Source organism: Canis lupus, chromosome 35 (assembly GCF_003254725.2).
Source record: "Canis lupus dingo isolate Sandy chromosome 35, ASM325472v2, whole genome shotgun sequence".
NCBI lineage: Eukaryota > Metazoa > Chordata > Mammalia > Carnivora > Canidae > Canis > Canis lupus.
The window spans coordinates 1,641,299-1,650,112 of record NC_064277.1 but is presented as its reverse complement, the minus strand read 5'-3'; the positions used below and the strand labels follow the sequence as shown (position 1 = coordinate 1,650,112).

At 41.1% G+C, this 8,814-nt stretch overlaps 1 long non-coding RNA gene across 1 annotated transcript; it reads right to left on the bottom strand.

Moving 5' to 3' along the window:
• Positions 1 to 1,166: 1,166 nt before the first annotated feature.
• On the bottom strand, positions 1,167 to 7,705 carry LOC112659473 (uncharacterized). The gene is made up of 6 exons (XR_004812138.2): positions 7,525 to 7,705; positions 6,343 to 6,523; positions 5,472 to 5,752; positions 5,133 to 5,204; positions 4,266 to 4,388; positions 1,167 to 2,773 (listed from the first exon to the last, which is right to left on the bottom strand). It is a non-coding gene; the product is annotated as an uncharacterized LOC112659473 (long non-coding RNA).
• Between the last annotated feature and the right edge of the window lie 1,109 nt (positions 7,706 to 8,814).

The following is an 8,814-nucleotide window of genomic DNA, read 5'->3' as shown; positions in this document are numbered from 1 at the left end:
GGACTCTAATATGGAAGGAGAGATTGGAAAACACCGAGCCATTTGGAGACTTCCCATGCGATGGGGTCATGATGGGACTGGTTCTCTGGAAGGGACTTGGCTGTGTCTGCAGCCACCAGATGACCCTGCTTCCTGCCTATTTTGTAAGTCTTGTTCTTAGCCTTTCCGATGATTTGATAGCTAGCTTCAAGTAAATTCTTTTCTTTTTTTTTTTTTTTGTCTACATGAGCCGGAGTTCATTTTATTAGTAACTTTTGAAGACCCTGATGAGTACACAGGGATCCAGTAGTCTCCACTCTTCTCCATTTCTCACTTTTCCATTAAAATAACTTGGTGAAGAGTTGTTTATTGTTAGTTATAAAGATCTGGAAAATTCATGTTCAGTATGTGTAGGGATCACGCTTCTGCGTGTGGAAGGGCAGATCAGATCTGCTCTGGGTCGCTGTGCCTGTGCTGCTGCTTCGGCCACAGAACCAGAGGCTGCTTCTTGTCCACACGAGTTGTCGGGTGCTTGTCGTTGGGCCATTCTCTGTCTGAAGCACCCGCATCTTTTGGCCAAGTTCCCTCTGCCCTGTGCACAGGGGTGTGCGGCCCAAGTCAGCCAGGGCTTCTGCTCTGACCCCGCAGGTGGGACCGTGTTCCACCTCAGTCCCAGTAACTCCTTTTGTACCTGCATTCAGTTCTGTAAAAGAAGAGCCTTCCCTGTCACTTGCACATTCTATTATCAGACAATGAAAATGTCATAGCTAAGCTCCTTTTTCCTTCCAGCCTAGTTGCTAGAATTATCACAGCCACATTTGTCATTCAAATGTGGCCATCTTTCTGCCCTGGATCTTAGAAGTCTTGATTCTTCTGCCTTTCTATGTGACCTGTTTCTTCTTCTCTGTTGTGTAATTCCTAATTCCTGTGTGAGATGCAGCATAAAGCACAACAGGTGTACCTGTCCATGGGTGGCCATGCGCGTGTGGCAGTGGCAGCGCCCATCCACACAGATGTCACAGCTCCTGGCGCCATCTGGAACCTGCTAGACTCCGCCGCGGCTCCCACGGCTGCTTCTGAGCCTCCGAGTAGAACTATGATCTCTTATAGTATCCCCATTTAGGGCTCAAAACGGACATATCTTTCTTTTTTAAAAAATATATATTTTATTCATTTATTGTAGAGAGAGAGAGCCGGGGGAGGAGCAGAGGGAGAGGGAGAAGCAGACTCCTCCGAGTGCAGAGCCCAACATGAGGCTTGATCCCGCGACCCTGAGACCATGACTGGAGCCGAAATCCAGAGTCGGTGGCTTAACCGACTGAGCCACCCAGATGCCCGAGAAGCGTCCTTCTTAAATAAGTGCCCAGGATGCCTCCCACCTCCTGACTCCACCTCTCGATTTACGTGGTTTCCAGCGCTGAGGAGGCCTGAAAAGACAAATTTCTGAACAGAGTGTGAATCTGTGCGATAATTCATTCCGAATTTTTGATTCAAGTTAACGGTTTTTGTATTAAATGTATACCATGTACCAGACACTGAGAAAAGAGTCTTCCGTTTTTGCATATTTGGATAAAAGAAAAGACTGGCTAATACTGGAGACAGAGACAGGAAGGGGAAGTCAATGGATTTGAAATTTAAATGACTGGCTTGACCATTTAAAGTCACGCAATTATGCAACAGTCTCTGTGGGTCTTTTCCCTTTACAGACTAGTGAGAATCCAAAATCTGTGAAGATTCTGCTCCTTTGGGTTTTTTAAATGGACTGAATCAGAGGGTAACAGACATTTCTTTGCACCGCTGACCTCCTGCTGGACCAACATTGCTCTGTGGTTGCCAAAGACACCCTGTTCCTGCCCAGCATTGTGGGCATGTTCCCTGGCTTTTTTGGAGAGACCCAAACCTGGGAGGTACCCCTCCCACCTCCTCATCTCCCCCATTCCTCCTGGCTTTTCCCCTACCCACAGCCCGGCCAATTCTTCTGATATGCCCAGTACCTTGAGCTTTGATAAAGCCAAGAGCATAACACGGCCACTACTTGGTGACCTTAGACAAACCCCTTGGTTTTCCAGGCTCCACTTCCACATTTATCAAATTAGGGGATGATCTAAGCAACGTCTCAGATTTCTCAGGTCCCCTTACATGCCATATGACAGAGATTTCCATTTTAGACTGATCTGGGGTGGCGGTTGCAAGGCCTTGGAATCCATTACAACTCCATCAGGTGGCACAGGGTATCTGCACGGGCCTGAAGTTGTTGGGCTTCAACAGGTAAATACTTGACTCTTGGGCGGCAGCTCAAGCGTGTTTTCACTCGTCTTATAGCCTGAAAACTCCCCAAGCTTCACACCCACCAGAGACAGTGCTTGCCTTGCTTGAATCTGATTCCTGGGAGCCCCAGTGCAGAGAGGTTTGCTTACTTCTCTGTCCTGGAATTTGCCTCTACGAGAGAGCTGAGGGCAGGGATGTTTGGGTTTGTTTGCTAAAATGGTAAATCTACAAATACCTGTGAAATGCATGAACAGCGAACCCAGATAAATTCCTTTCAAGACATTTCCAAAGGATTTAGAGCTGAGAATTTGTTAATATGGAACGTTTTTAAAGGGAAAGGTGAACAATTCCCATCGTGTTAATCCTTACGGGGACTTCTCACGGCCACCATCCTTTCTAAAGCTGCCTCTCTTCTGAGTGTCATCCACACTTTCCAGCCTGGCCTGGTCTGTGGATTTCCACACGGAGCAACCCCATGCTGCTGTCCTTGTCTCTTTGCACCAGGGAGGAGAACCTCAGTCTATTTCTATGAATAGAGTGCAGAGGAAAAAAAGTAAACACAGGAATTTTAGTTATGGCTGCGTTTTAAAAGTAACAAACACACTGCTCTGGAGAGGATGGCAAAAAAAAAAAAAAAAAGGAGGTGATTAAACAGTGATCAATGTTTGCTTCTTGTGAAGATAAAAAAGGAGCAAGTGATGAGAAAAAAAATCCTCAAAAAATATTGCCCTTTTTTAGCCAATACAATGGAGGATAGGACATAAGATCAGCCTAATCTTTGGGGCCAGTCTGAAGATAAACCCTATAGAAAGATAATATAGAAAGTCTTGTGGCAGGGGCAGGGGGAGGGAGGTTGTCAAAACAGGTATTAAAAATGAAGGAGTGCACCCTGGGCAGTCTGTTCAAGTTGTCTGTTTCCGTGTTGATATTACCTGGTGATTCGCCCAGGGAAATCCCAGTTTATGCCCAATGTCCCAGTGCACTCTTAACAGCACCCCATTCATTCTTAAGAGTGTGCCAGTTTGAATGACAAATTATGTGGTTGTCTTCTCTATTATTCTAGCTTACAGAATTTTTTTGCTTTTTTTAAAAAAATTTTTTCAATACTCCCATCCAATTTTGCATGCATCTGCTAAGTTGATCTTCCTCAAGCAACCCCTTTACCACATTACTCAGCTGCTTTATAGTTGCCTCCAGGGTAAGGTCTCAATGCTTAGGTGGGCTTTTGAGCTCTCAACTCAGTCATTACTCAAATATTTACTGAGTGCCTACTGTTTGCACCATTCTGTGCTTGCTACAGGTCTGTGCATCCCATCCTGCCATCCCCCTTAGAAGAGCCCATGGCTCCCTCCACTTCTCCTGCTTTTTCCAGTTCTACTCAACCTTCAAGGCTGAGCTCAGGTGACATTTCACTCTGTGCTGCCCTTGTTCCCTCTGTCTGCCATCCCTCTAAATCTCACGCAAGATCTGCTGTTATGACATTGCGTCTTTTAACCTAGGGTGCTGTTAAGCAAATACCCCCAAAGTAGTGGATTAGGTATAATGAAGTTTCTTTCTTTCTGAGAATCACTGTCCAGAGGTGAGGCTGTAAGGTTGGCAGAGTGGCTCTGCCATTCTCCACATGTGACTTTTGAGATGGCTGCACTCTTTGCCATTCCTAACCCACAAGAAGAGGATAGATGAACCAAGGCTTCATCTTCATTGGGATTGGTCCCAGTTTTACACTTGATTCCTGCTCCTAACCTATTGTCCTTAGCTTAGTCATGTTTGTATACTTATCTGCAAAGGAAGCTGATAAATATATATAATATTTATAATATATACAAAATATATATTAAATACATATAAATATATTATACCTTATATATTAATATGCTTTATATAAATATAACTTAATATACAAATAAATATATAGATATTAATATATTTATTATATTAATAATATTAATATTTAATATATTTAATATATAAATAAATATGTTATATATAGATACATAAAATATATATCTATATTTTACCTAAGAGCCATATACTTAGCTGAAATTCTGGGATTCTTTAGCTGAGAGGAAGAAGGGAGTGCCGGGGGTGATGATCAGTTACTTATACAATATTCATTTAAAATTTGTCTCTTCGTTGCACAGCTGAAGTTAATAAAATATTATATGTCAATTATACCTCAGTAGGAAAAGAGAAAAAACAAAATACAATTTATCTTTCTGGCTAGAGTTTAAGATTCTCAACCATAGAAAATGTTCTCCTTTTCATAGAAGCAGAGCTTGTACAAAGTACCACATAGATTGTGCTAAAAAAAAAAAAAAAGAAAATTCTATTGATCAATACTGCTATTCATTTGTTTGTATATCGTATTTGTGAAAAAACAGACATTTAATTATTCTTTAAATTTAACTAGAGATTGCCTTGTCTTAATGCTTATAGTTACTCAGGGCAGTCACTGGATCTGCTGTGGCACATGTGTTAAAATTTTTATATCGTCTTTGGGTCACTTTTGGTTTTCTTCCTGCTTGAAGGTGATAGGCTCAGTCCCTGCTCTGAGAGAGTGAGAATGGCATATGGGTTTTTCTTCAACACTTTTCCTGACTTCATCTTTTTTTATCCAGTCTGGCCATTATTTTCCAGGTTCAAGATACAGCCTTTAAATACTCTGTACAGAAAGGAGGATTGTGAAAGGAATCAACATGCTTTTTATATTCTTTAAAAAGCTAAAAGGTCCGAGAGGAGATGGGTGACAATATTAGGTTTTAAGTGTGGGTGATATATATGCCTGATACGATTAAAACATGAGAGCATGAATCTTTGGCACACAAGGAATCTGATGTTTGTAGGCTAGATGCAAGCTTTACTTCAGTGGAACATTCTAGACTGACCTCGGAAAAATGCCGATAGCAGAGCACTCTTGGAAGCTTGTTAGAGTCTCCCCTTGTGCTGTGTGCTTAGATCTAAGGCAAAGAATTGAGGTTAAGATCTGGTTGGGGCATTCAGTGCTCTTGAAAACAGAGGATTAGTACTAGATATTTTCTTGACTCCAGAAGGAGGTACTTGTGGGCAGTTTCAGGCACTAAGTTCAGCTTTAGCCTTGGAGGCTAGCTGATTGGAGATCAACTTTGGGGTTGAATCCAAGGGAAGGATGGCTCTTCCCAGATACCCTTTGGACCTAGAAGATACCTAGATTTTCACCTTCTAAGGGGTGATCCCTGCTGACCTACCGGAACAGTCTTAGGCCGTGCCCATGGAGCCCTAGAGCTCCCTGCGTCCAGGAACACTTGCTGTCAAGATCGATGACGACTTAAGGTGATCTGGTGTGTTCACCTTTTCACTGCGGGTAGGTAGGTCTACGTGTGAGTTTGGGGATGTCTGCAGCTCCTGCTCAGTTCAGAAGTGGGTCATGAGCTCCGTGTGCCAACATTTCTTTGGATTCTTCCTTTGGATTCCATTTCTTTGGATTCTGCGTCCTCAGCAGCCAAAGTAGGCTTTTCTGATTCTTGTTCTAAAATGGTAACTGATGTTTTTAAAATGCCATTGTTTCCCACTAAAATCTCTGTGAAGATTATTGGACTTTGTGACTGTTATTTACTTGAAACTATTAATTAAATCAAAATATCCCTTATGAAAACCCTTGCGTTTTCCCTTCTATAGATTGTTTATCCAGATTAGGATCTCTAGCTATTTAGTGTCAGGATATGAAATTTATAAATATAACTTTTGAACAAAAGAACTAACCCAGAGAAAAAAGAAAAATGTGATACATGGCAAAGTTTGATTATATTAAAAAATTGCCCCTTTTAGCCTAAATGTTCAGATCCATGTTAATGAAGAATCCCAGGATACTACATGATTGACTGTTTCCCTAGCTCTAGTCAGAGTTCCTTGAAGCCTGGGACTCCATGTCATTTATCCCTCAATTCCCAGGGCTCACCCCAGGGGTTGGTCCAGCCCTGGTAGTCAGTGTTTATATCCGAAAACAGATTGGGGCTTCCCTTGCTTAGACTTACAGATAGTAGATTTTTTTTTCTCATTCTTAGTAGTATACATATTAATTTATTAATATTATTTATATTTTCTTAAACAGTTACACACCTCATCATTTACATAATCATTCAATGATTATGATTTGTTGTAAGAGCAGGTTGACTTTTCTTTTATTTCCAGAGTCTTATGAGATTTCAGTGGGTCAGTGGTTCTCATGTGTGAGAATAGGGCATGATTCCTCATCTGTTTCTGATTCTTGTGGGTCTTAGAAGGCCAGGCGGGGTCCCATCTGTAAAAATGGAAACTCTTGTGAAAATGCCTCAAGGGCTCACTTTTAAGGTGTCTCCGGGAGGTCTCAGCTATTGACGACCCAATCAAAATCACCCAGTCTTATTGGACATCTGTTTGTCCTCAGAAGGGCTTATTCTGATTCTCCCGACTTCAGTCACTGAGAAAGTATTGGGTTCTAATGTGAGACAGGAAAAGCATTAAACAAAGAGAAAGATCCTTCATTTTCAGTAGCGGCCTTTGCACTACATTCACTCGTTGCCTTATGTTCTGTGCTCTCTGTTTGTCTGTATTACAGGTGCTCTTGGGCAATTCTTAGCTCATCAGCATTAAAAAATGTTTAATAAAAGGCTTAAAAATAAAACTTTTCACCCCTGGCTTAAAAGTAGTACATATTTACTGTTATACAGCACTAAAAAAAAACCATAAAGAACAAAGTAGCAAGTAATTAATCTCACCACTTAGGGATAATTAATCTTATATTTGTGTATTTCCATTCAAATTTTTCATATATAGATAGATAGATAGATAGATAGATAGATAAAAGCTGTCTTTGAATCTCCAAAATCAAGCAAAACCTTTCCATATATATATAAAACTTTGTGTTGGGATGCCTGGGTTGCACAGTGGTTGAGGGTCTGCCTTTGGCTCAGGTCATGATCCCAGGGTCCTGGGATTGAGTCCCACATCAATCCCCCGCAGGGAGCCTGCTTCTCCTTCTACCTGCGTCTCTGTCTCTCTCTCTGTGTAACTCATGAATAAATACATCTTTCTAAAAATAAAAAAAAGTGATAACACATTTGGCTGGTTCTTCTAACAGGTCGATGAGTGTGGCCTTTTATAACATGAAGATTTCAAGCTGAGCCAACCTGCCGTTAGATAACTCATGGGACAGAGATAACTCTTCCCCAATATCCATTCTGCCATTTTTCCTTTTGGAAACTCTCAGTTTGGCTATTGAATATATGGTCATCTATCTACAGATTACGTTTTCTTGTTTACCTTGAAGCAAGTTGTGGCCAAGTGGTAAAGTCTGATCCAATGAAATGTGAGTAGAAGTGGTGCCACATTAGATGTCCTTTCTGTTTCTTTTCTGCTGGTTGGAAAACAGTGATGACTGGAACAAACTTGAAAGCCAGGGCTGTGGGTAGCTTCTCATATTGCATTATTCATCACTGGATCATTACCTAAGAGAAATAAACTATCTTATTTGGTGAATCTTTGTTACAACAGTTTAGTCTGTATCTAGCTAATATCCTACAATAGCCACTAATTTGGCTTAAATATATGCCCACTAGGAGTAGACGGTGTGTAAGAATCCCCATGTGGCTTTTGAAGCACTATTTTTCACAAGGGGTCATTAACCCGATTCTAGACAAGGGCATTTCTAAAGGCTGAGGGACTAGGAAGAGAAGGCAGTTGTTCAGGTCCAAATTATCAAAAGAAAAGCTGTCTTTGAATCTCCAAAATCAAGCAAAACCTTTCCATTATGCTTTATTATTTGAGTGAATTGCAGGGACAGGTGGGGCCTTATTTAGCCCTCTTTCATTTCCTCATCTGTTGAAAGAGATGCAACAAAGTCATACTGCTGGGCAAGCAGAGGAGAATTGTCCATGGATTAGGAAACCAGCTGTACAACTGGTCTACAAAGGTTTATGCTTTCTTTCTTCTTTCTTTCTTTCTTTCTTTCTTTCTTTCTTTCTTTCTTTCTTTCTTTCTTTCTTCTTTCTTTCTTCTTTCTTTTCTTCTTCTTTCTTTCTTTCTTTCTTTTCTTTCTTTCTTTCTTTCTTTCTTTCTTTCTTTCTTTCTTTCTTTCTTTCTTTCTTTCTTTCTTTCCTTTCTTCCTTTTTCTTTTTTTTACTTCATTGTTGTTTTATGACTTCATTTACAAATTCAGGGATTCTGGTATTTAGAAGAACAAACTGATAGGTGGTATCAACAGTGTTTCTGTTAAACAGGATCGTGGGAAAACCAACTAGGTTTGAGGAAGATGTTTGGGACAGTAGCATTGACCTTTCTCTTTGCTCCTCACTCAGCCTCAAGGCCCCTCAGACACAGTTGTTTTCCCCTCCTGATTTTCCCCTCCTGCCTTCTTTCCGGCTCGGGCATCGCCTCCCACTCTGTGAGTGCCAGAGCCTCGGGTTGGGAAGGAGTGGCGGCACAACTGCTCCATAAGAGATAGGCCAAATTCCAAGGTGGGTGGGGATGATTATTTCCTACTCTTACAGTTCTAATGATATTAATAATTGATAATTGTAATAATTTATTAAATTGTTACCATTATCTACAATC